We start from the raw sequence: 27789 nt of genomic DNA, 5'->3' as shown, positions 1-27789 counted from the left end.
CTGTACCACGTCAAGGCACTCGGCACCCAGAGTGCTGCTTCCCACGGAACATGAGCCACCGACCGCCACCACCACCAGCTCGCACCTCATCTGCCCCGGATGAGTCTGTAACCTCATTTGATTCCCACTGAACCAGCGCTGAGGCCATCCATCACCCTGCCCACTTTCCCGGTCACTAAACCGAGCCTCACAGGGCCGAAACCTGGCGGAGTTTGCAACTCTGCTCCCCAGACTCTGACAAATGTCACCCGCCTGAAGGCAGGTCCCTGACCTCACCGCTCGCCCTCCCTCCACCCTCTCTTCCTCCCACAAACAGTTGTTCAAGGCCGTCTGTGTGCCAGGCATTGTCCCCGGTGCCAGGGGCGTGCAGATGAATCGGACACGGCCTGCCAGGGGAGACAGATGCCGAAGCAAATGCTCGCGGGATAGGGTGGCAGGAGAACAGAAGCAAATTCAGGATATGATTCAGAAGGAGCCGCACAGAGGGACGGGGCACCGCTCCGGCAGTGGGGGCCGGGAGATGCCACGGGAAAGGAAGGAAGGCCGGCTTCCTGCGGCCCCCGGCACACAGCGGAGCCGCGCGCGGCCCGGAGGACAATGCAAGCTCTCGGAGCCTGTTCCTTTCTCATCTCGCTTTGCTGAAACCCCATAACCCCACGACTCCACCGGGCGCATCTGTTTATGTGCTCATGGAATCTGCGCTGACAATATACTTGTTTAATTTCCAGCGAGAGGGGGGGAGATTCGTCAGCGTCAGGGCTACGTCTTGCATAAAACATTTTGATTAAACTCCGTTGGCCAGAGAGTTCCGTGCCCCGTCACACTTAGAGAAAGCTCGATGACTCCTAATTGGAGTCACTCTGTCGCAGGCGAGTTCGCCATGTACCGTTCCTTTCTTGCCAGATGTTGCCGGATGTAAATTTCTCCCCCAGAAGGGAACCCAGGGTGTCCCGGGAGAGGCGTTAACTCGCGTGGGCCACGGGAGACCCCTGCACGCACGGCTGGAGGGGAGCCAGTGTCCTACAGGGAGGCCGGGAAGAGACCGTCCTGTCTACAGTGTCCTGGAGGGAATAATTAAAAACATGGGCCTGGCAGAATGCCTCGGCTCCCTCCGCCGCGCGATAGGTGTGGAGGCCCCACTTGGAGCCAGCGACAGCGTGCCTGCCAGCAGAGCCTGAGACGCTGAGGTTATTGTGCTAGCCTGCTGAGGGCTGAGGCCGTCCTTGGCCTTGCAGGAGGGGCCGGCGGAGGGGACATGGCTAGGAGTGAGCGCGAGGCCTCGCTCAGCCTGTAGATGGGGCAGCAAAATCGCTGGGCGGGCCCGGGATGGAGCTGTGTGCCTCCCGAGAGGGTTTTGGGTGGGAACAGACTTTGCCTGCGTCCTGAGTGGAATGGAAGTGGAGGGCGGGGGCGTGGGTGGGCGCGGCACGGAAAGAGCAGGGAGCCACCTCTTGCTCCACACGTGCTCGCGTCGGCCCCTAACGCACTGCGTCTTTAATCCTCACCACGGTCTGCTACGTACAGGTTATTATGCCCATCTTCCAGATGCGGAAACCGAGGCTCAGACGAGTGCGATGGCTTATCTGGAGCCACGCAGCCAGAAAGTGGAGGTGCAGGGATCTGGGCCCGGAACCGGGCCGTGTACACGGAGCCTGGCCCAACGCAGGGGGTGAAAAGTGCAGGCGAGCGGAGGAGGGGGAGCTCGCACAGGGCCCCCCGGACGCCCGCCCGCGCGGCTCCCTGTGCCCACCCACGGGGTTGCGGAGGCCGGCGCGGCCCCTGTCCGTCCGCAGACCCGGCCCAGGCCGGTCCGCAGCCCCCTTCCAGGTCGTGGCAGGCATTGCTAATCGATCGCACACCCCGCGCACCGGATCCAGACACTGGCTCTGGGCAGCGGGCGCCCGGTCAGGGCTGAGCCACCAGGTGGGCCGGTCTGCCCTCCCGGGCTACTCCTTTGATGGTTTGCGTTTCCAGGTGCTAGGGCCGCACTGTCCGAGCCAGCAGCCGCCAGCCGCGGGGGCCACCAGCGCCTGACATGCTCGGAAAGCATGAACGAGGTGCCGGATTTCAAAGACGACCACGAAAAGAAGAAAGTAGAATGCGCTCATTAATCGTCCTCATGTTAATTACGAGTCAGAGTGACGTTCTCTCGCGGCCGGGGCGCGTCAGTGCGCCCCGCCGAGGTGGGTCTTGCTGGCTGTGGCCCAGCGCGCGGCGCCGAGGGGCCCTGCGCCTCGGTGTCCCCACCTGCGAAACGGGAATGTTGACAGTTATCATGTCATAGGACGGTGACTGAGGAGTAGACGAACTAACGCACGCAGAGCCCCGGGGCCGCGCCCGGCACCGCGGTTAGTGCTAGGGCGCGTCAGTGCGCCCCGCCGAGGTGGGTCTTGCTGGCTGTGGCCCAGCGCGCGGCGCCGAGGGGCCCTGCGCCTCGGTGTCCCCACCTGCGAAACGGGAATGTTGACAGTTATCATGTCATAGGACGGTGACTGAGGAGTAGACGAACTAACGCACGCAGAGCCCCGGGGCCGCGCCCGGCACCGCGGTTAGTGCTAGGCAACGCCGACTGTATTTTTAACATCTTTCTGCCTGGGAGGCGGAGCCGGGGCCCTTTTCCCTCCTGGGCCTCCCGACCTTGGCCCCGCTCCAGCGCAGCCTCCACGCTCTGCAGGAGTGATGGACGCGATCCAAGGCCCAGCTGGCCCCCAGCAGGAAGAGGGCAGCTTCCTGTCGTGCACCCCCCAAAGGCCCCCTGGTGAGGCCAAAGTCCTCGCTGGATGGAGCCACTTCCTGTGTCACGCCAACCAACCTCTCTGCGACCCCTCGTTTGGGTTCCTGCCTGCCAGGGCCTTGAGCTCCCAAACCCTGAGTCCCAGTTCTCACCCTTGGTTTCCTCAGAGCTCCCCCGACCCCCCATTCTTTTCCCGTTCCCTGACCCTGTTCTCACTACACAGTTGGTGACACTGTCACTTCCAGGGAAGCTGCTTAGCTCAGTTCTACTTCCCAAAGAGCCCTGGATGCATTAAAAACAGTAGCAGCCATGCTTTTTCTGATATAAAGCAAGAGTGGCTACTTTGGAAGCAAAACGTAGAAAATACAGGAAAAGTATGAGCGGGGAGAGGTGAAAATCCTCTAATTCCACCGCCGAGAGACAGCCATTGTCAGCATCTTCCTAGGCTCCATCCTAAAGCAGTGCTCTCCAGTGGAAATTTAACTCAAGCCACAAATGCGAGCCACATGGGTAATTTCAAATTTTCTAGCGGCCACGTATGAAAAGTAAAGCAAGCATGTGAAATTAATTTTAATAGTATATTTTATTTAACCCAATGTACCCCACATATTATCATCTCAACATGTGATCCATAGAAAAAGTTATCGGTGAGAGAGTTTACGACCTTCTTTGAAACGCGGTGTGCAGTTAAGCTCACGGCCCGTCTCAGTTCGGACTGACCACATTTCAAGGGCTCCACAGTCCCATGAGGCTCATGGCTGCTGGATCAGACGGCACGGGTCTAAGGTGCCGTTTAAAGCAAATGGGCATGAATGAGTTTGACAGCCTCGGACTGGCATGACCTGCAGGGTTTGGGACTCTGCTGGCCCCCCCTTGACCCCAAGCAGCTTTGCAATCACAAAATCTTCTCCTCCCTCAGGGCAGGCTGCTCCAGGCACCCCACATAGAACCCACATATCCTTCTTCAAGAGCTTCACACATCATTCCGGACGTGTGGGATGCCAGGACGAGCCGATGCCAGCAAAGAGCAAAATGGCCTCCCTGGGCTCCGGGTCCACGATGGGGAACCAGGCCTCCGGCAGACCTCCAAGGTGAAGAACCAGGGGGTCCCCAGAACCCCTCGACCGTCCTCACTAGCACTGCCACCACCCCACGTCCACACTTCCTCAAGTCTCCCCGGGTTTGCTCTCTAGGAAGAAGCTCCAGAGACGCCCAGCGCCTTCGCCCTGGCATCCTGCCAACTCGGGCTCTGGGCAGTGGGCTCCCGGTGCTCTCCCGAGATGAAAGACTGTAAAAGAAGATAAAAATAGTCCCAAGGAAAGGCACCGCTTCAGCTGGCCCCGTTTAGAGAGTCCCTGTTTCATCTCCGATGTGAATAATTCATCCCTCCTTAAAGTGTTGCCGTTAAGTTAGAAACATCATTATTGCATTTTCTTTGATGAGGCCCTTAAAAAAATCATAAACACCCAGCACGTTAGGAGGAGAGCCTGACGAGCACTGTTATAAATCATTTGATCCTGCGGCAGCCGTGACCGTGATCCACTGTGACCGGCTCGTTCTCCGAGTCGACCTATCAAAGCTGCCTTTGGTTTCCTCCCCAGGTCACACAGGGGTACGACCCCATCTCTCTTGAAGGGTTTGCGAAGTGGACCCCAGAAGGGAAACAAGTTAGACTAGAAAGCTGGCAACCGGGGGACCGGCTTCGACTCCACCACCAGGGAGCGGGCGGAGGGGGGACCTCCCCTCTTCGGGCCTCTCGTTCTCAATTTCCTCATGAAGACGAGCCCGAGCCCGCGTGCATAACTCCGCAGTGAGGCCGGCTCAGTGTGTGTTCTTGGAGCAGCAGAAGGATGTCCCTCGGGGCCGTGAGGATATTAGCAATGATGTGAATAATGGCAGCCGCCACCACTACCATTGATTGAGTGCTTGCTACATAGTCAGCCACCACCCTGAGAACTTAAGATGCATTGTTTCATTTCATCCTTGTGCCTCCGTGAGGAGGTGCTCTTAGCTTACCCCGTTTCAGATGAGGAAACCGAGGCCCAGGGAGGCGAGTCCTCTGCAGGGCCGTCTGACCTGCCCTGTCCTCCATCTTTTAGGAAAGGGCTACTCAACCCTCATCTCTGACAGTTCCCAGAATCCTAGCTGGAGCCCAGAGTTTATAAGTCTGCAAGGAGGTGGGTGACAGCAGACTAAGGGACATCCTAAAACCAGCCATTTCCTACGAAGCCCGGCCACCCGGCCCCATGCAAGCTGCTGGGCTCCTGCCCAGATAGTAGATTGGTGCGGGAGGGCTGTGGGTGGCCGCCCTGTGTGGGCACCTGGCCCAGGATTCCAGTACTTTCTTATTCAGAAGCCCAAGACATAGAATAGATTTTCAGGGAGCTGCCTGGTTGAAGAGGGTGAGAGAGGCCCAGAGACCCCCACAGCAGCCCCTGGGCACCCAGAAAACCCTGCCCTGGGCAACTCGGTCCTTTGACGAGCTGGGTGAATCGGGTCTCTGAGCGCCTGCTGTCTGCCCACGGTGCAGAGGCTACGCCATCTGTCCCTCACACCCCTGCGGCTCGGGCTCCCCCAGTTCATCACGCCTGGATTTCGGGGAGCAGAGTGCTGCTGGGGGACGTGAACGGGGTCACATCCCCAGGCCCACACCCTGGCCACTTGTCGACCTTACTTTCCTCAGCCAGGGGGCCCCTGCCCCCCAATTCTCGCTGACAGCTGATGGGTTCCAGATTTTCTGTTTGAGTTTTGCAGGAAAATGGAGCCCAGAGCTTGGGTTTGGCTCTTCGCATGGAAAATCCACCCTGCCTTCGGCCGGCGACGCGCGGGCTGACCTCGGGCCTCCTTTCCAGGACAGGGGAGGCGGGGCGGAGGGGGCCCCGCTGGAGCGGGCTTGGCAGGGCCCACCGTGAGGGGGTCAGCGTGGCAGCTGCCCCCAGCTGCGGCCCAGGGGTGGACTGGACCCAGCTCAGGCCCCAGGAGAGGGGGGTGGGGACGGTGGCCCCAGATGAGCTCACTTCCGCTGCCTGCTGGGAGGCGGGGAGCTGTCTCCATCCCCCTAAGTGGAGCCCGGGGCCTGGGGCTGGGCCCCAAGGCTGTGGAATCCCTGTCTTGGCCACACTCCCCCCTCCCTCCCTCTGGGTTGGCGTCTTCCTCTGAAGGGGCGTCAGCTCTTCCTGCCTCTGGATGGGGCCCTAACCAAGGGGCTGGCTCCTGCTCCCCTCGTGACCCACACCGCAGCGGCCCCAGACTTTCCAGGGGCGCCTGGGGCTCCAGAAGCCTACCCCCCACCCCGCACTGGCCCCGTGGGGTCCTTCCACCAGGACCTCACCCGCAGCCGGTGAGTGTAACTGCTCCTGGGACAGCTAATCCCTCAGGGACTCCGTTCAGAACCAGAATGACCACCCCCCTGATCCATCAAGCTGGAGCCCCCACGGCTTTGGGGTTTGCCTCAAGCAGGGTCCCCGGAAGCTGTGCATGGGATGAATTTGCTGACAAATCCCCAGGCAAGAAGTTGCCCTGCCACCCGCACTGCCCAGGCCCAGGGATACTGCCCCCACCTGGCCCACCACCCTCCAAGCTTGGACTGAGGCAGGGCAGGCTCCTCCCTGCGCGTGTCGGTTAAGTCCACATGGCGGCCGGTTGCCCTGTGGTCTGATAGGTCTGCAGCCAAGACAGAACAGAGAGTAAAATCCGTGCTGCCTGGACTCAGGGGGGCCCTGCACCGTGCCCTCTCACCCCTGCAGGGAGCTGCCTGGGGCTCGGGCCTGGGAAGGGGCACACAGGCTGGCTCCAGAGGAAGTCACGAGGGCTGGAGGGGAGGGAAGTTGAAGCAGCCCCCCTGCTCCTAGGCTGCTGTCCAGGGACAAAGACCTTCTGCGGCAGCTGCTGACGGGGAGGGAGGAGGAAGGAGGATGGCGGGCAAAGAGGAAGGCGGGGAGGGGAGGGGAGAAGGAGGGGGGACGAAGAGGGAAGGAAAGTGGGGACGGGAGGACGAGAAAGGAGAGCAGAGAAGAAAGGAAGGAGGGGAGGAGGGGGGGAGAGAGGGGAGGAGGGCGGGGAGGCGGGAAGAGGCAGAAAACCCCCAGAAGCTGTGCTGGGGTCAGAGCAGGGGTGCGAGTTCAGAGCCGGCACTGAGCCTCCCCCCTCTCTCTCCTCCACGACCCACCTACCCCTTCCGGCCTCCGCTCCCTCCTCCCCCTGTACCTGAGCCACGTCTCAAATGGAACCTCGTCACCCCCAAAAGACCCGTCGGCAGCTCCCCACTGCCCGTGGGATCAGCCCCAGCTCGTCCCACAGCGACCCCGCTGGCCATCCTGCTCCCAGCCACTCGGGTGCCCCTGCCACACAGAGCTTGGTGCCAGGGGCTCCCCACTCACCTCCAGGCCTCTGCCAGGTCACGCCCTCTGGAAGTTTCCTCCTCTCGCCTGCTGCCTGGAGGTGGCCCGGCTCAGGCACCTCTCCGTCCCCCAGCCTGCCTGCAGCACCACCCCCCGTTCCGTGTCCAGGCCCCACCCTGACCTGAACTTCAGTTGGTCACAAGTCAGCTTAAGCCCCTTCATGGGGCAGTGACAGCCCTAGTTACTTTCCCTGAGCCCAGCACAGGACGTGGCTCAGTGCGTGTTTGTCAAATGAATAAATGACTTAGCACGGGGAGCGGGTTCACCCTTTCACACTAAGAGCAGAAGCATCTGCCCCCTCGGGGGCCATTTTGGTACAATGGCCACCATTGCTGTCCTCTCTCCCGCCCTCACCTCCTGCTCCCCCCCACCCAGTGTCCACCTTGGAAACAGCCTCACCCCAATAAAGCGAACCCCCAGTCAAAGAGGGGCTCATCAGATCCTTGGCTTCTGACCCCTTGCTGCTCCCACAGCTCCCCCCGAGAGCCGGGGCACCCCAGGTCCCCTGCCGGCCGCTGGCACAGGGCCCACCTGAGCCAGGATCTGCCAGGGTTCCCGCGAGTGTGGCCTCCGGCGTCTCCCATGGGGGCTTCAGAGCACAGCCCGGGCCTCATGAGCTGCTCTCCTCCGCTCCTGGCAGGGAACCCCAGAGTCCCCACCTCATGGCTGCATCTGCTTCTCAGGACGTTTCCCCAAATGCTTCAGCGTAGTTCTCACTTTTTTCATGAAAACATGATCCCTCTTCCTGGCCCCCCCCACTTGCCTCCGTGGCCGCGAGTGCCGCCTTCTGATTAGGGCGCGTGCATCGTCTCCACGCCCCACTTGCCTTTCTCCGTGACGCGGGCCATTCGAGGCCATTCCCTCCGAGTGACTTGCAGGCCGCAGACCCCATTAAGCGTTTATCTGCCCGGGGCGGCCGTTCCTCCAGGAACCGGGCAGGGAGGCGGCTTCTGAACACGGTGCCCAGAGGAAATATGTAAATGGCACGGAACCGGGAGACTGCCTCGTCCCCCCCAATGCCGCCCACCCTGCTGCCAAGAGAGAACGTCCCTGTGCCACCCCCACAGGGGCGCTGTGGAGCAGGCAGGGCAAAACCATTTCGAGATGCTCATCCACATCTTTGGTTCATTCCAGTGGCAAAGGAACCCCTTTCCAGGAAACAAGGTGCCTTCAAGGGAGCCGCTTTGCCGGGAAGAGCACTGGAGGAGGAGTCAGACCGCGGGGCTGGGGTCGCAGCCGGGGCCCGGCCACACTGGCATCTGCAGCTCTCGCCAGACTTCACACCTGGGGCATTGGTCGTCATTTCTCTTCTGACTATTCATTCCTGACTTGACTTTCAGGGCCCCCAAAATTGTACAAATGGCAATGCCACCGTGCCAGGCCCATCCGGTACGAGCTGCAGCCTCTTGCCACGTGGCCTTGGGCCAGTCACCTCTTTCTGTGAGCCTCACTTCCTCACCTCTGCTTCCTTCAGGGTGTCGAGAGGGTCGAGTCACATCACAAAAGCCACGCCTTCTGTTCCAACGGGGGTGCCTCCGTCTCTGGACACGTTCACCCCATCCTTGATGTGAACTCCCGTGAGGGTGCTCTGAGGTTGGCCGTCTCCCCGTTTCACCAAGATCAGCTGGGGGTGTCGGCACCTGACTGGGACGAGCACCTGGGCGCTGCTTCTCAGAGCAGTCCGTGGCTGGCGAGCGGCCCCGGTGCCAAGGACGGCCAGCCCCCGCTGCTTCCCTGTGGCCACACCCCCACACCCACCAGGCGGCCGCTCTCCTCCGAGGCCCCAGTGAGGGGAGGACAAGGCCCCATCTCCTTTTGCTGCCTCCAAGCTGGGGAAACTGATCCCTGAGCTGACTGCTCCCAGATACACTCACCTTTCACCCTCCCGGAGGCCCTCACCAGAGCCCCGTTTCACAGGTGGAGAAACCGAGGCCCAGAGAGGCGAGGCATCTTTCCCAGGGCGCACAGCAGCCCCAGCTGGTGGCGAGCTCTCGCTTGGCGACCTGGGGCATGCCTCTCCCGCTCCCCCATTTCGCCTGGGCTGTGTCTGACTAAAGGCTGCTTGCTCTGCTTCGGGGCAGAGGGCTGGCTGGACCACGTGGACTCTGGTTCTGCCCCCCGTCCTCTGCCCCATGCCAGCGGACGACTTCGGGTGGGGGTGATGACCCTCCAGTAGGCAGGGGATTCCACTACACACCGGCAGATGTGGCACCACCCTCGGAACCCCTAGAGGGCGCGACCCACCTTCTGAATTCCAGCCCCCTCTCTCTGTCTCACCTGCACCCTCAGTGGGGTCCCCGCCGCCTCTCTTGAAGGAGACAGTCGCCCAGCAACCAGGCGCCCCGCTGAGTGGTGGGGGGTTCCAGAAGCCTCCTGAGGGTGAGGCACTCCAGAAGTGGGCCAAGGGCAGACGCTCCTGCCTCCCAAAAGGCCACCATCCAGTGGAGTCAATATCTTTTACTCAGGGAGGTGCATTTCTTGGAAAGCAAAGACACGCAGAGGCCCTCGGCAGCTTGTGGCCCCTTCCTCCCGCCCGCTCGGCCAGTCCCAGCACAGTATTCACCTCACAGTTAAATGAGGGGGGTAAACGAAGACACCCCGACTCCTGCGAAGATGACACCGTGCCTCGCAGGCCTCAGAACGCCCAGATGCCTTGGTCACTGCAGCCAGGGCCTCAGGTCAGACAGAACAGCAGGGCCTGCCGGCGGGGAGGTCGTGAAATGCCGGCCCCTCTCAACCTCAGCGTCCCTACCTGCGTTGTAGGGGCACACGGGGGCCTCTGGGCGGCTCCCTGGCGGCTCTCGCTGTCACTTCCTGTCTCCCGAGCCAGACCCGGACAGGCAGGCCGGTGTCAGGGTGATCCTGGAGTCTGTCCGACCCCCAAGCCCTGGGGGCCACAGCCTCCTCCGGGAGGCCAGCCCCTGGGGGATCCCTGGGCCACGGCGCCACCATGGAGGGCCGGGGGCAGGTGGGTGCTGCGGTGCCCTCGGGCCACCAGGGGGCAGAGGCGCCCAGGCGCTGCTCCCTCCTTCCGCTCCAGGGAGCCGGGCCGGCCACCACCAGATGTGTCGGAAGAGGGGACTGGGCGGTGGGCCCCGGCCAGCCGGACTTTGCTGCAGCCTGAAAGGCCCTCAGGCCTCTGCCCCAGTTGCTTCTGGAAAGTTCGTTAGAACTCAGCAGCCCCCCGCCTGCGAACCCCAGCAGAGGGCCCAGGAATGGGGGGTTCCGTACCCGCCCCCGCATTCTGACGCACGTGAAGTTTAACCACCACTGTTCTAATCCAGTCCCCTCCCGCCCCGTTTCACAGGTGGGGAGCCCAGGCCCAGAGGGGGCGGGGGCTGGGCCGGGGGCTCGGCCGAGACCCTCCCCTGGAGCAGGCCTCCCAGCCCCGGGCAACTTTGCCTTTTGTTGTAATGGGAAAGGCTTCTGCGAATTTCTTAATTCTCTTTTCGCAAAAAGACAGGTTCTGCTTTGTGCAGAAATCGTTATTCAAAAATTACAGACTCCAGTTGTTTCTATGGAAACATTTTTCACCTTATGCAAATGAAGCGAGAAGCATGAAAACAACGCCTTCCTGTTCTGCCCCCCTCCTCCCTGATTTCTTTCTGGAACCCTGAAAAGCAGCCGCTGAAAGTTTAATCCTGGGAAGTGTGGGTGCGAGGCAGCCTCTGACCCCACTAGGGTGCATTGGCTTAATGCACGAGGGGTCTTTGCCCCCGTGAGCTGAGCTGCATCTCAGAGCCCCCAGCCGGTTACCCAGAGGTCCCGCCTCACTCACTCCCACTCTGGTCATCGGTGAGTGGTGAGTAACAAAGGTCGCTCCAGAGCGTCCCTCCTGCCCTTTGAAGTGGACCCCCGCTGCCCACCACACCCCCGCGGAAGCTCGCCCCAAACGCAGCTGACTCCCACCTCCCCACCCCCTCCCGGCTCCCTCGAGCACCTGTTGTTTCCCCACCAGACTGGCATTCTTTTGAGGGGCTTTCCCTCGGCACCCCCTTCAGCACCCAGCTCTGCCTGCGGAAGGAGACTGGTTGCTTGTGGGCTCCCGACCGTGTGGCCTGGAGCGAGTCTCATTCCCTCTCTAAGCTTTGCCTTCTCTCCGGTGGCCCCGCCTCACCCGCCTTGCAGGGCGGGGCAGCGGCACCCACCTTGCAGAGTTGAGGGGAGGGTGAAAGGAAAGGGCCATCGTCAGTACTTAGCACACAGTGGGGACACAATCCGCAGGATCCCAGTTGCTCCTTGGGAAGGGGGTGCTCAGGGAGCACAGACTCATGAGGATGTGCTGTGTGGGGCGTGAGCTCCCCAGGGAAGCTCACTTTTCGTCACCTGAGAACGCCCCCAGCTGCTCCTGACAGCGGTGGCCACCAGGAGGCAGTGTCTCAGGGAGCAAAGGCACTGAGTTTGGAACCCAGAGACCTGGGTTCAAGTTCTGCCTCAGAGGTGCCCTCACTGCATGATCTGGACACCCAAGCCTCAGTGTCCCCACCCATCAGGACACCGTCACCTCCCTGCCCGCCCCACAGGGCCGTATGGGGACCCAATGACTCAAGGCCGTGGGAGGTGGGTGGGCGAGTCAGTGGCATGGAGGGTCCAGAGGCCGGACGTGACCGCCCGACCTGGGTACAAGCCAGCCCCCAAGGCTCTGGCTCTGGGGACCCTCGAGACACCCAGCTCTCTCGCTCTGCTGGCTTCTCCCCAAGCCCCTCTTCCGACAGGCCAGCCCAGAACCTCTCTGGCACGCGCCGGACGCCGTTCTGTGTGGTCCACGCACGTCACCCACTTAATACGTAAGTGAGCGCGATGCGTAGGTGCCATAATGCTCCTGCTCCACAGGTGAGAGGTCTGAGGCAGAGAGAGGCTGAGCAGCTCGCTCACGCCCCACAGCGGGCGAGGGCTGACTGGGATTCAGAGTAGGTGACCGGACACCCGGGGCCACGTGCTGGGCCACCTCGATCCTGTGTGCATTTGGGAGTCTTGTTGGTGTCACACTGGGTGGCTTAAACAGCCACAACGCATCGTCTCGCAGTCTGCCGCTTGGAAGTCCGAGGTCGAGGCGGCCGGCAGGGCTGATTCCTTCCGAGGGTTAAGAGAGAGCCTGTCTCCTTGGCCTGCAGACAACTCTCTTCCTGTCCACGTGGCGATTTCCCCTGTGCGTGTCTCCGTGTTCAGTGTCCACTTCTCATGAGGACGTTAGTGACATCAGATTAGACCCCTCCCTGGTAACTTCATTTTAACTTATTACTTCTGTAAAGACTGTCACAAAATACGATCACAGGCTGAAGGGACCAGATTAGGGGCTAGGACACCAGCACATAAATCTAAGGGGGTGGCAGGGACACAATTCAACCCAAAACAGGAATTCAGAGACCATCGAAGGTACAAGACACAGAGGTTTCAGGGTGGGTGAGGATGGTGAAGAGGCCTTTTCTCTCCTCTCTGAATAAGACCCTAATCTACGGCCATGCTACCCTGAACAAGCCCGATCCCATCTGATCTCGGAAGCTAAGCAGGGTCAGGCCTGGTTAGTACTTGGATGAGAGACCACCTACAAAGACCAGGTGCTGTAGGCGTAAAAAATAAAAAATAAGGGATTGTAAGCTGACAAGGTCCTTGCAATCTGTGAGGTCAACCAAGGGTTGCCTCACTTTAAAAAACAAACAAACAAACAAATAAATAAAAGAATAAGACCTTAACCCATGAAGTTAAAGCAATTAGCCTGAGAGCCTCCGTTTTCTAAGGAAGCCCCCAGAACCAGCCTCACAGGATCCCATCGAGCTGCACGAGTCCACGCATAGGAAAACGCCACAGCTCCCTGAGTGCCGCGCACTGAGCCCAGCCGACCGAGACCCCACCTCTGAGTCTGAAAACATTGTTTAAAGTAAGTAAACCGATAGGAAGAATGAAAAATCATAACACAGGGAACAGAACTCGGGAACGGGGGCAAAGGTGTCGCTGAGCAGACGGCCTGTTTTCAGAGCGGGCCTCACGAGACTCCCTGTGCCAATTACCACCGCGCCGCTGCTCGGCTCCGAGGCCACCCCTTCCTGCCTGCTCCTCGTGCAAGATGAGCATCTTTCCTGGGCCCACTGGCCCTGCTCAGAGCTTCGTCAGCAGAAAGCACTGGAGGACAGTGTGTGCGTGTGTGTGTGTGTGTGTGTGTGTCGGGGGGATGGTCCTCCCTGCTCCTGGCAGGCAGCCTGGGCAGACCCCGCAGCTCGCTTCTCTGGCGTCAGCCCCTGCCACACAGCGCGTGCAGCCAAAAGCTCACCCCAGCGCCCACTCGGGCAGTTTCACAGTGGGCTGTCTCCGACGGGGCACTTCCCCATGGGTGGCTTTCCCCAGTGCCCCAGAGGGCAGATTTCCAGCAAGTTCCCTCTGGTGGTCTGCCAGCAGGGTCTGTCGGCCTGACGCCACAGTGGCCTCTTTGATGTCCAGTGAAGTACGCCCGCCCCCCCCTCATGCGACGACGTCCAGATCTCTGTCCGGGACAAGGGGCATCCTCCTTGGGGCTCCATCTGAGCCCCAGGGGCAGTGGTTGCGCCTCGCATCTGCCACTCCTGCATTCTTTAGAGTTCTCCGTACATCTGATGAGCCGGTCCCTCGTTAATCCAACCCCGTCATAGGTGATACCTCTGCATAAGACTTTTCCTGTTCAAATGGCTGCGTTGTGTCTGTCCCCTGATTGGATCCTGGCTGATGCAAACTCGGTACCAACAGTGGTCTCAGGTGGGAGGTGAGATTTGGGGGTTGACCCTGTCATGCCTCTGGGCTCCCCACCGTCGGAAATGGGGTGTTGGTAAGTAAATCTGTCGCAGCAGTAGCTTCACGACTATCCCCTGCTGTTGACTGTGATTCGGAGGAGGCTAAACTTGACCATCATGGCAGTTGTGATGACCACAAGGCTTTGGGTGAGCTCTGGGTTCTTTTGAGCACACTTGAGAATCTACCCAGAGCAAATGGCAGGCTGGGTTCTGTTAGCTCTCAGCTCGACAGCGAGCTTCCACGCCGCTCTGAGAGAAGGTCTGCATTCTTTTAGCTGCAGGGCCGATATTGCTGAAAATCAAACACCACATTTAATTGTGCAGGTTGCTGAAATACAACAATTGAATGCACAGTCTCAATGAGTTTCTCACGGGATGGTTAGGGCATCGATTGGTCAGGGTGGGGCCCTGAAACTAGCAGAGGAGCCATCAGATCGGACCCGAAGGAGCGGTCAGCCTTGAATTACTCTGAGCCTCCCTTACCGGGCAAAGTCGCTTTCCATCTCGTGCTGAAGCAACTAGCCTGCCTCTGCCTGAGAGCAGGTGAACACCCACCTGGGGCCTGAAAGGGGTGCCCATTCTCCTCAGGACCCAGCACGGCCACCCCTGCTGCCCTCGGACAGACAGCAAGGGTCCGTTCTCCACATACGCCAGCTGGACAGGTGCATGGTTCAACCGTCAAAAGCTTAACCACCAAGAGAATTGCAAGGCTTTGCTAATATAGACAGGCAGAAACCTGGGGAACACGTGGGAGTAGAGTCTGAGGGTATTAGACCAGGGAGGGAGGAACGCAACGTTAGATCGGGCCAAATGTGACTGGCATAGCTGCGCTCTCTAGGGAGTCTGGATTTAATGTGTTAGCTTATATAACTCTGTATTCATTATGTAACCAATTACTATAAACTTAGAGACTCAAAGTAACACCCTTTCGTTATCTCACAGTTTAGATGGATCAGTAATCTGGACGTGGTCCAGCTGGGTCCTCTGCCTCAAGGTTTCTCACAAGCTACAATCGAGGTGTCCACCAGCATTGGGGGTCACATTGGAGGCTGGACTGGGGAAGGGTCCGCTTCTGAGCTCCCATGGTTGATGGCAGAATTCAGTTCCCCGCAGGCTGTGGGACTGAGGGCCTCAGCAATAGCTGGCTGCTGGTTGGAGGATGTCCTCATGGACCTCTCCAGTAGGGTCTCTGGCTTCATCAGAGTCTACAAGCTAAGGAGCAATAGAGAGAGTCTGAAGCGAGACAGGAATCTCAATCTTGTGTGACCTAATCACAAAAGCGACATTCTACTGGCTTTGTGATATTCTACTGCTTAGAAGTACGCCACAGGTCCTTCTCATGCTCAAGGAGAGGGAATTATCCCGAAGGGCAGGGTCCCTGAGGGACACCCTCGAGTCTGTCCACCATTGGCCGGAAGGGCCTCCGACGGCTCATTTGGTTGGTTGCCTGGAACTTGGACCCGATGGTGGCCGAGATGCCAGGGCGTCCATGGCATGATGCAGAGGAGGGACTGCAAAGTCTCGAGTGGGTGGGAGGGTTGGACTGGATGTAAAATGTGACACCCGCACACCCAGCCCTCAACTCTGCTCTGCCCGGAAGCCCGGAAGGCATCCGCTCGCTAAGCATGGGGACACGTGCCGGTGAGCAGAGCGTCTGCATCCTGGGACACCTCTGTGGTCACTCTGCTTTTTAAGCCAGGCATTGAGCATAGAGGATACTGCCACTGAGGTCAAGCCCTGACGGTGGTGGGTGGACAGGCGGCAGATGGACTCTTAGCTCCGGTCTGACTCACAGCAGGCCCAGCTGGTCCGTGGCCCCACGCTGCGGTGACTTCCCAGTTCTTAAATGTCTAATTGAAACAGACATGTTTAGCGACTGTCAGGATGCCACACGGGCTCTCTGAGCCACGAGGCGAGGGCTGTCATGGGGGTGGTGCACTTAGCGGAAGCCCCCAGAACTTCCGTTCCCCCCCACCCCCGAGATAGTGCACCAGAAGCAGCAGGTCGTCCCCGGGAGAGCTGCAGAGAGGAATGTCACATACAGGAGCAGGGGTGGCGAGACCTGCCACACCCGCGCTTACCCAGCCGTCTGTCCCCTGCGGACGGCAGATGCAACGCTCCCACCAGCAGGCGTCACAGTGGTTTCACTGATTGGGAGATGAGGTTACCACCTGGCCAGTCTGAAGCCACTGAACGAACATGGAGGAAAACCACTCTGCTGGCTGGAGACATCGACCCTGATTGCCAAGGGGAAACCGAGCTGCTGCTACCCAATGGTGACACACAGGACTCCATCCTGGCCCCAGAGGGTTCTCCAGGGCACCTCTTAGCACCGTTACGCCCGACAGTAACGGTCGATGGGAAACTATCGACCCAAGAAACGAAGGATGATTGAAGACTCAGAGCCTTCAGGAAGGAAGGTTGGGGTCTCTCCTCTGGTTGAAGACCCCCCTGAGCTTCAGCCGAGGGCAGGGGAAGCGTGGACCGGGCAGTGGAAGGGGGAAGCCACGGATCTGGAGTGCGGCCTCGTGGTCAGACAGAGACGCACCCCGCGCCGGCTCAGAAGGTTGTGCACCTGCTGCTCATGCTGACGTGCTGTTTGCTCGGGCTGTTTCCTTCCCTCTCTTTCCTATTTTTATTTTTATACGAGTTTGTGGAAGTGAGCTCTACACGTCAGCCTGTAGGTGAGAAAATTCTCGCCGGGGCTGCTCTGAATTGGGGGAGTAGCTAACACAGTCAGCGACGGCCACAGAGACGGGTGGGACTGCATGTCTTCTCGTTTTGGTCAGAGGGTAAGGACTTTGTCACTTGGGAGATGTGTGGCTGGACCTTGCTAGGTGGAAACACCAGGCTGTTCTATCGTTACGTGGAGGATGAAATGTGTGTAGAAGTGCACAGAGGGACGATGAGGAGCCAAAGGGGACAGTGTGCCAGCTGTCAACTTACTGTCCCTTTACTGCCTGCTGTATGGAAATTGGGCAAGGCCCTTTCAACGTTTTTCCTCCGCCTCTGGGCACCGCGCTAGGCTTTGCCAGCCGGGGCCCTGGAGAGACAGAAGCAGGGGTGTCCTTCCCGCGCCGGGCACGCTGCCGGGCGGGCTCCTGCGTCATGTCAGCTTCACCTGCACCAGGCTCCTCGCAGTGTGGTTGGCCTCTCCAGCGTCCAGGTGCTACAGAGCCACGGCCCGCAGCGCCCAGTGGTCAGCAGCTTCCCTTGGCTCCCTCTAGGTGGCTCTGTAGCCCACTGCCTCCGGCGAGATATTATCTCCCCACCGCAGCCTCCTCCAGCCCCCTAAAGGGGGCGTTTCCAGCAGGTTCTGCGGGTGCAGCCCCACAGCCACGCCCTCTGCCAGGAGGTCTGGACCTCAGCCCTGGGTCGTGGCAGGTGGGGAGTGGGGGCATCTTCCTTGGATGCCCTCAGGGTACTGGCTGCCCCTTGTATCTGCCACCCCGATGTCTAAATTTCCCTTCCCTTCTTACTATCTAGTGCGTCGCTACTCCAAACCCCTACTTATGATCAATCTTTATACTAAACATTCCCTGTTCAAACTACTATGTGCCTTCTTCCTCCTGACGAATCCGGCTGACACACCGAATTGAACACTGAGAAGTGACTGTCACAATGATTTCGCCTGCAGCAAGTCCTCATTGAGAGGCTGCTGTGGGCCAGCCGTGCACCCCTGAGATGCAGGCACACGCGAGCCCCGGTCTCTGTGCTGGTGAGTTTACCGCCTGGGGGGCAGGCAGACCTGACGTGCACCCAGACGGAGATACACTAGGATGCTGCAGAGGGCCGTAAGTGCTGGGCGGGGGGCGAGGTTGAAGGCTGACTTCACACCGAGGACCGTGGCCGGGAGTGCGGATGCTGCTGGAGGCGGCCGGGGAAGGGACCATCTCAGCGAAGGGGGAGCTTTGCTCTCCTCCCCTGGAAGAAGCTCCAGGAGAGATGGGACCGGGGCGGGCTCACTTTGGGCGCAGAAACAGCCATTGCAAAGGCCCTGGGGTGAGCATCGATTTCGTATTTTTGTGCAACAGGAAGAAGACCAGGCATTGCAGGTGGACAAGAGGAGGAAGCGGTGGGAAAGGTCCGAACGGAGGCAGGGGACAGAGGGTGCCGACCCTGAGGGGCCGGCTCTCTGAGGGCAGCAGGAAGCCCCTGGAGGGTTTTAATCGGAGGCATAAGAAGCCGTTTTTAAATGCAAAGGGTACCCCCGGGGGACCGGAGGGGGCGCAGGACAGCTCTGCTGCCCGCTTCACGGCGTCTCGCACCATGTGACCGTCACTGCCCTCGCTGCTGCCAGTGCCATCACCATGGCACGTTTCCCTGGAGCGTTGCCCCCCGACAGCCTCCCCGGCCCCCCGTCTGCTCTCCCAGCGAGGGCCCTGGGCCTGGCACGCGCCCCGAGCACACGCTCCGTCCACAGGGCGAAGCCCTGTCTCCTGGCCAGCCCGCTGCCCCCCACTCCGCCTTCCCCACGGGGACACCGCCCACGCTGTGAGGACCGCGGGGTCCGGCCCAGCTGAGGTCGACAGACTGAGTGCGGACGGCCGATCCTGCGCTGTGCACCGCGAGATGCTCAGAGGCGCTCAGCCGAAGCAGCACAGGTCAAACCCAGCGAGAGGCCCAGGGCAGGAAGCTCTCCCGACCCTGCTTCAGAGCAAGGCCGAGGCCCAGACAGGCGAGCGACTCGCGCGGGGTCACACGGCTCCCTCAGGTTCCCTGCCACGTGGCCCGGCCTCTCTGCAGCCCCCGTGAGGGGAAAGGTAGCGGGCAGGGCCAGGGCATACAGTTCTCCTGCTGGTCAGCTGGGGAAACTGAGGCCCGAGACCTAGATCGCCCAGCAAGGGGGAAGCGCGTGCCTCTCACGCTCCAGTCGACCTGACCAGGAGCGACCGAGAGATGGCTGGACGGCCAGGGATGGGGGAGCCCAGCTCTTGCTGGTCAAGAGGGAGCGAAGCTAGAAAACTCATTACGGGCGGATGAATTATTCACGTCGACCTCCGCGGGCCAGGACGGCAGGGAGCTCGCGGAACAGCCCAGCGCATCCTATTACCCACGCGTAATGGCCTCTTTTTCTCTGTCTCAGAAGAAAGAGATTCAACACTATCAAATATTAACATGGGGCGGCTGCCACAGTGGCCGCTCACACACTGCTGCTCCAAGCTGCCCCAGAGGTCAGGGACGATGCCAACCCGTGGGGACCAGGTGAGCGTGCCTTCCCGCCGGAGCCCACCCTGATCTCCACGCACCAGACAGGCTGCACTTTGTTTTCCCAAAATGGAGATTAATGTTAATTAGCTTTGCACACCATTCCCATCTCAGTTGGTTTGGGGTCCCCGGGGCTGCGTCTCTGTCCCAAGGTCCTCCTGGGGTGAAGGATTGGGAGGGGTCTTGGGGTCCATATTAGTGTCCTGTGGTCACCATCACAGATGACCACAAACTGGGAGGCTTAAAACAACAGAAATGTATTCTCTCCAAGTTGTGGAGGCCACAGGTCCGAGAGCCAGAGTCACGGGCTGCAGCCCCCATGGAGGCTGGGAAGGTCCTTCCCGCCCTGTCCCCAGTTCTGCCGGGGCTGGCAGAACCGGGCTCCCAGCCGCCGCATTCCAATCTCTGCCTCCGCCTCCACAGGGTGCCCGCCCGGCTTTCTCCTCGCCTCTCCGTGTCCTCTTCTCGTGCGGGCACCAGCCATTGGCGTTATAGCCACTCTGTTCCCAAACGACCTCAGCTTAATTTAATCCCGTCTGCAGCGACCCAAGCGAGGGCACACTCTGAGGTTCCAGACCGGCGTAAATTTGGGGGAACGCAGTTCGACCCATTAGAGGACCCGTGCTGGCCCTCACAGAGGTGGCCACCAGCTACCTGGCCTCTGGTTTTAGGTCCACCCAAGTGGCACAGGTGTCCTGACCCCATTGCTCTGGGTTTCTCCTTCCTCTCTCGGCCACATCCACACCTCTCCCACTGCTTCTGCAGCCCCCCTGGGGATGCGGGAAGCTCCAAGAGGTCGTCCAAGGTTCTTCTTTCTGGGTGTACCTCACCTCACCCCCACATCAGTCTCCGGCCTCTGCCGGGGGGTGTAGGGGGCTTCTGTTCTAAGCGGAGGCAATGCTGTCGATGCTGCTCCCACATCCTCTCGGCAATGCTGTCGATGCCGCTCCCACATCCTCTCGGAGACCCCACAGACTCCAACCGTGTGCACCCTGACCTCACCTGCAGCTCTTCCGGAGCAGAGAGCACCCAGCTGCAGTGTGGGGCGGCCCGGCTGCCAAGAAGTCCACGTTCCTCCTGCCGGATCGGCCCTCGGCGAGCGACGCCAGCCCCCTCGCACCTTGGGTGGCCAGCTCTGCTGCCTGTTCCGCCCTATACCCCAGAGACCACCGCAGGACTAGGCTCCACACTCCCTTCCTGCAGCAACCTCCTCGGACAAGCTCCCTTGGCCACCACCCTTCCCTCCCGTCCCAGTTCCTCAGCCACCGTCTCCCGAATAACCGTCTCACGTTCACAGCTTTGCAAGGTCTGCCACTGCGAACACCCACAGTGACCTGGGCCCTACAGCCTCCCCTTGGTGAGGCCAGCCCCCTTCCCAGGATCCTCCATGTCTCAGCTCTCTTCCTGCCAGATCGCATCTCCTACCTCACCGGCAAGAGGGTGAAGCTCGCCAGCACCCCAAAGCAGGCTGCTCACCCTGCTTCCAGCTCACCACAGTGCCGGTGCTCTGGGCGGGAGCCTCCGAAGGGCAGGGCACAGTCTTCCCCTTGGGATCTCCTCCAGGTGACCTTAGCCACAGCCTGGCATGAGACATTCTCCGATCTTACCTATTTGGTCAACAGTCATCCCTGTATGTAACAGAAGTTGGTTGGGTGCACGTGAGGAACAGGTGTCCCTCCAGAGACTGGCATGGATGAGACAGACCCAGGCCCAGTGGGTGAGCCAGAAATAAACAAGTCGTCACACAAGTCGCTAATCGATGACACCACATTGAGAGCCAGAGAGACGGTGGAGGGGCAGGGCAGCCCACACCGGCTTCTCACCGGGGAGAGCCCCGAAGACTCTTGGGGGCCAGAAGCCCCTAGAAGGAGGGTGGCCAGAGAGATGGCTGGGCAGGGGGTGCAGCTCGAGGTGGGAAGGGGCCCTTCTGTTTTCGCTCGGAGTGTCAGCGGCGCCCTGACAGGCCACGGCTGGGTGTGTTTGCTCTTGCACTCGGCGGATGTTTATTGAGGTGCGACTCTGTGCTGCTTCCGCCCTAGTCCCTGGGGACATGCAGGTGACCCCCCCAGCTTCTGCCTTTGAAGAAGGCCCCACGCCATAATGAGAAGACAGACACCTCTGAAATGTTCCCCGAAGCGTTTCCCACCTCCCCTCCTCCCCACGCGCCCCTTCTCCACGTGGCTTACCTGAGGATTCCAGCTTTGGGAGGGGGTGGGGACCACTGAGAACATGGACCTCCTGGGGGCTGGGAGATGGAGCCCCGACCTAGGGAACTTCCCATCTGACGGGACGAGGAAGCCAGTGGGAAGCGGGGCAGAGGGATGAAGTTCCCTGAAACCCCCAGATAATTCTAGAGGTGCTGCCAGAGCCTGGGAAAGCGCCGGGGAGCTGCTCAGACGGGGTCTGCGAATGGCAGAGGGACTGCCTCCAGCAACCCCCCGCACATTCCCACCCAGACCCTGCGACACCCTCTCACCGCTCTGCCCACCAACACTTGGCCGACCCGTCCTCCATCCCGAAGCCCAGGGAGCTGTTAAAAATCAAACCCCAGACTTCCAATCTCCAGCCTGGCATGTAAGAAAGTTGGAAGTTGCCTCTCGGCCCTAACACCTAGTAAAAAACTGAGCGAGCTGAAAAATCAATAACTCTTCTTAAATCTGTAAGAAAAGTAAGGTCACTACAAACTACCGTCCTCGTAATTGGAAACACTGACAGGTGACCAGAGAGAGCGACAATTTACAGGAGCAGGAGGCTTCGCAGGAACGTGAACTGTAATCGACGAAGTGCCGGAGGCTCCGCGGGGACCGGTCTGGGAGTTGGAGCCCGGACCCAGCCACGGGCTCTCGCACCTCTGCGAGTGGTACCTGCAGGAGATCAATCTGGTTCTCACAAGTGAAGATTGGAGTGAAAAAACTCGCCTGCTTCCTGGGGGTGAGGTGGGAAGGGGGCCGGGACCATCGCGACACACAGCAGAGCCCCTCAGGGGACACTAGGTAGCCAGAGCCTACCCTGCTAGAGTTTGGTCAGAACCTGACTGACCCACGGGGAGGGAAATACGCAACTCCTGCCCACTTCAGCCTTCCTGCCCCGTTTAAGGGGGCAGTACCAAGAGAAAGTTGTGAGGTTCACAGTCCAGAGGCACAGGCTCATTAAAACACTGAGACACCTTCACGGGGCTGCAGGATGCTTCCCCGCCCCCACACCTCACCACCGCCTTACTAAAGGCTCTTTACAGCCGTTCCATTCACCTGCGACATCACGTCCGGCTATCGAGAAAAAATTACAAAGAATACTAAAAAGCAAAAAATACCGTTCGAAGAGTCAGAGCCAGCATCAGAACCAGGTTCAGACACGGCAGCGGTGTTGGAATTAGCAGACCGGGAATTTAAAACGACCAGAATCGATATGCTGAGGGCTTTCGTGGATAAAGTCGACAGCGTGCAAGAACAGGTGGGCGCTACACACAGGGGTAGGAATCCTAAGGAAGAACCAAAAAGAAACGCTGGAGATCAAACGCACAGTAACCCGAATGAAGGAGGCCTGTGATAGGTTTATCGGTCGACCGCACGTGATTTAGAAGAGAATCTCTGAGCTTGAGGATATAGCAACAGAGTCTCATGAAACTGAAAAACAGAACAAGGACTGAAAAAAAAAAACAGAACAGAGTAGCCAAAGTCTGGGACAACTGCCGACGGTCGAACGCACGCATCGTGGGAATAGCAGGAGGCGAAGGGAAAGAAAAAGGAGCAAAAGAAATATCCGAAACGATAATGACTGAGAATGTTCCAGTTGATGGCAGACACCAGACCAGAGCTCCAGGAAGCTCAGAGAACACCAAGCAGGATAAACGCCCCCAAACCAGGCATTTTGTTTTTAAGCTACGGAAATTCAAAGGTAATGGGAAAATCCTGGAAGAAGACAGAGGGGTAAAAGCACCTCGTCTGCAGAGCAGCAAAGATAAGAACCACATCCGACTGCTCCTCAGATGCCATGCGAGCGAGAAGAGAATGGGGTGAAACATCCGAAGTACTGAATGAAAATTTTAAAAAACACCCCACAATCGAGAATTCTGCACCCTCTGAAATTACCCTTCAAGAGTGAAGGAGGAATAAAAACTTCCTTAGAAAAATTAAAAATGGGGGGAATCTGTTGCCAAGGGACCTGACTTTCAAGAAATATGAAAGGAAGCTCTTTAGAGAGAAAGAAATAACACGAGTCAGAAACACAGGTCGACGTAAAGCCAGGAAGAGCTCGGGACGGAGAATAAGTGAAGAGAAAGTAAAACCTCTCGTTTTTTTTTTATTTTTAATCCCTCTAACAGATAATTAGTTCAAAATAATAATACCGACAACGTATTTGATTACGTATGCTTATGTCTGTATTTTACGTGCGTGGCGCGTCTGTGTTTACGCACGCTTCCCTAAAAGCGAAATCGACGACGGCAATGATACAAAAGGCTAAGAGAGAGGAATTGAGATTATTCCGTTATTATAAGGTAATCACGCTACCTACGAAGCGATATAGTGTTATTTGAAAGTAGGCTTGGATTAGCTGCAAATGTATATTGCAAACTCTAGGGCAACTGCTAGTAAAAGAAATATAATTGATTAGGGTAAAAAAGAGAAAAAGTGGAATTATATAAAACGCTCAATTAAAACCACAAAAGGCAGATTCGCAACAACATGAATGAACCTTGAGGGCATTCTGCTAAGTGAGATAAGTCAGACACAGAAAGACCAGTACTGCATGATCTCACTTATATGTAGCGTCTAAAAAGGTCAAAATCATAGAAATCGTTTACAGCGGTGGTCGTTAGGGGCTGAGTGTGGCGGACACGGGGAGATGTTTGTCAGAGGGTATGAGCTTTCAGGTGTAAGATGGATAAGGTCAGCAGCGTGCTGACTATATAGTTAACAATATATTGTGTACTTGAAAGTTGCTAAGATACTAGGTCTTAAAGGTTCTCACCACACACAAAAAATAGGTAACTATGTGAGGTGACAAGTGTGTTAACTAACTTTATCGTGGTAATCATGTCACAATATATGCATATATCAAATCATCGTGTTATACACCTTAAATTCACACAATTTGTACAATTTTGCTTGCCAGTTATACCTCAATAAAGCTGGAGGGAAAAAGAGTAGTTACTTTAACACATAGATTCCCAAATATCAAGTACTTAACACAATAAATATTTCCTACTAAAAATATCCCACAAAAGGCAGAAAAAAGAGTGAAAGACAAAAATAGAAACTAAGAACAAAGGCAACAAATATGCAAGAGGAACGAATGTGGTAGATATTACTCCAGCTCTAACAATAACCACTTTGAACGCCAATGGTTACGACGCACCAGTGAACACACAGTCTGGAGGAATGGGTCCAAAAACGAGAGCCAACTATGTGTCGTCTACAAGAAACCCACTTTAAATATAACGGCGCGAATGTATTAAAAGTAAATGGATAGAGAAAAATACATCATGCTAACACTAATCAGAAGAAAGCAGAAGTAGCTACATTCATTTCAGACAGAGTAGGCTTCAAAGTAAAGAACATTACGGGGCAGAAAGAAGGGCTTTACATAACGATAAAGGGATCGATTTTCCAAGAGGACGCAGCAATCCTTAACACGCGTGCGCCCGACCAAGCATCAAAACAGGTGAGGCAAACGCTAACGCAATTTGAAAGAGAAACAGGTGAATCCACCATCCTAGTTGGAGACCTCAGCACCCCTCCATCAGAAATGGACAGATCCAGGAGGCAGAAAATCAATAAGGACGTAGATCCATCAACTGGATAAAACTGACACCTACAGACTTACTTAATCCAACAACAGCAGATTTCACATTACTCTCAAGGTTATGCCCAAGAGAGATCGCATTCTGGGCATAGAACACACCTTGACAAATTATAAAGAATAGAAATCATATAATGTCTGCTCTCAAACCACAGTAGACTCAAACCGGGACTCGACGATGAAAAGAATCCCAGAGAATCCCCCAAACACTTGGAGATTGAACAACACACTTCTAAATAACACGTGGTTCCAAAAAGAAATCTCAAAATAAATTTTAAAATATTTCAGACTTAAACGAGAATGAAAACAAGCTTATCAAAATTTGCGAGATGCAGCAAAAGCAGCTCATAGAGGGAAGACCTAAAATCAATAATCCAAACCTCCACCTTAGCAAACTAGAGAAAGATCAAATTAAATCCAAAGTAAGCAGGAGAAAAGAAATAATAAAAATTACAGCAGAAAATCAGTAGAGAAATTCAACAAAATCAAAAGCTGGTTCTTCGAAAACGTCAATAAAATTAGTAAGCCTCTAGCCGGGCTAAGAAATAAGAAAGGGGACTCAAATTACTAATATCGGGGGAAAAAAGAGGGGCCATCACAACAGATTCGTGGACATTAAAAGGATTATTAAGGAATACTGTGAACAACTGTATGCCCATAAATCTGATAAATTCCTTGAAAGGCACAATCTGCCAAAACGCACACAAGAAGAAACAGACAATCTTAAAAAGCCTGTATCTATAAAAGAAACTGAATCAATAATTAATAACCTTCCAATACGGAAAGCACCATGCACAGATGGGTTCACTGGTAAATTCTACCAAACATTTAAGGCAAAAATCTCTTTCAGAGGAAATACTTCTTATGAGGTCAGCATTACCCAGATACAGAAGCCAGACAAAGACATTACAAGAAAGGAAAACCACAGATCAATATCTCTTATGAACACAGGTTCCAAAATCCTCAACAAAATTTTAGCAAATCAAATCCAGCAATGCATACAAAGAGTCATAAACCATAACCAAGTGAGATTTATTCCAGGTATGCAGAGCTGGTTCAACACTCAGCAATCGATTAATGCAATCCATCCGTCACAGCGACAGGCTAAAAAATAAAAAATAAATAAAAAAAACCACATGATCATATGAATAGATGCAGAAAAAGCATTTGACAAATCCCAAACCCATTCGTGATCTAAACGAACAAACGAATAAATAAATAGAACCTCTCAGCAAATCAGGAATAGAGGGGAACTTTCTCAGATAAAGTACAACCACAGAAAACCTACAGCTGACACTAATCACACTTAACGATGAGAAACTAGAAGCTCCCCCAGGACGATCAGGAACAAGGCAAGGACGTCCCTTCTCATCGCTCCTTTTCGACATCATGCTGGAAGTTCTCGCTAATGCAATAAGACGAGAAAATGAAATAAAAGGTATACCAACTGGGAAGGAAGAAATGATTGTCTTTTCCACAAATGACATGACCGTCTTTGTGAAAAATCTGAAAAAACCGACAAAGGCACCCTAAAACGAATGAGCGTTTATATTAAGGTTGCAGAACACGAGGTTAATAACCGAAAATCGATTGCTTTCTTATATACCAGCAGGGGGAGACCAGTCAGAGAGGGCAGGGCCCACATCAAGGGTACAGACAGTGACCAAGGCTGAGGCCCAGCAGGCAGAGAGGGCGTGTGCCCAGGACATGGGTCAGGAACAAGGAAACAAGTGAGAACAGGTGTGCCCTGCCTCCAGTCAGGCCCAGGGAGGTGGGACCCAGCCTGGGGAGGGCAGATCCAGTTAGCGCGCCAGAGCGTGCCATCCGTCAGTGGGGCCCCAAGCACAGTGGACTTCTCAACCCACAGGCCTCTCTGGCCCCAGGGGTCCTAGGAATTCTCTAGAGCCAGCAGCAGGCCCCTGAAGCCCCCAGTAGTAGACCCCGTGCACTGCAACGGAACCCGGAAAGGGGAGTAACAGGTGTGTCTGTCTGCTCCGACGAGACAGGGCAGGAGGCAGTCACAGTGCCAGCCCCGCACACCCGGGCTTGGGGCCCGGCTCTGGTTCAGCTATCGGCAGGCCTGGCACATGGTGAATGGATGGATGGATGGATGGATGGATGGATGATGGATAGATGATGAATGGATAGATGGATGATGGATGGATGGATGGATGGATGGATGGCAATGATAATATCAACTTGCAGGGGAGTCGTGAGGACTAAGTGACAGAGCCCATGGGGGCCCCACACGTCAAGCACCGCACACAGCAGGTGCATAACTGATGTTGGCCCTTCCCTATTCTGTTCTCGTACCTTTCACATGCATCCCCGAACTCCAAGCTTAGCGTTCAGGCCCGGCAGCCTGGCCTTGGCCCACTGCTCCTCCTGGCTGGTCACTCACTGTTCAGTCACTCCCAAGGATGCAGCTCCCAAACACACCTGGTGACATCACCAGGGAACCTGGTGCAGCCTCAGCCACGCACTGGAACGGAAGTGGCCGGGGTAGGGAGTCAGGGATGGGGCAGCTGAAGGTGCTTCACGAACCACCTGGAAGCCTCCAAACCAGACCCTGACTCCTGCCGCTGGCCGCACCCCACACCCCCTCCTCTTGCCTGTCCGGGGGGCGTGTGCCGGGCAGAGGACATGTTGTGTCCTCACAGAGGGGGCTGTGGCCAGGCCGTGTCACACCTGGAGCCGTGGAGCCACATGTGTTCCATGCAAAACCCCAGAGAAGAAAACCAAGGCTCTGGACAATGGCTCACCTGTCCCACAGCCGGGAAGCGGTGGCTGCGGACTTGCGCCTCCCAGACACACCTGAGTTTATGGCTGACTGCAGCCTCGGTTTGCTCACCTATAACCTGGGGCAACAGTGATGATTGGCTGAGAC

General features: G+C 57.1%; 1 pseudogene; it reads left to right on the top strand.

Annotated features, from left to right (window-relative positions):
* The first annotated feature begins 12585 nt into the window (after nucleotides 1–12585).
* On the top strand, nucleotides 12586–12704 carry LOC112473721 (annotated as a pseudogene).
* The last annotated feature ends 15085 nt before the right edge of the window (nucleotides 12705–27789 follow it).

Source organism: Pteropus alecto, unplaced genomic scaffold (genome assembly GCF_000325575.1).
Source record: "Pteropus alecto unplaced genomic scaffold, ASM32557v1 scaffold8, whole genome shotgun sequence".
In the NCBI taxonomy this organism is placed as follows: domain Eukaryota; kingdom Metazoa; phylum Chordata; class Mammalia; order Chiroptera; family Pteropodidae; genus Pteropus; species Pteropus alecto.
Note: the sequence above shows the minus strand (reverse complement) of the source record. Positions and strands in the feature narration are given on the sequence as shown.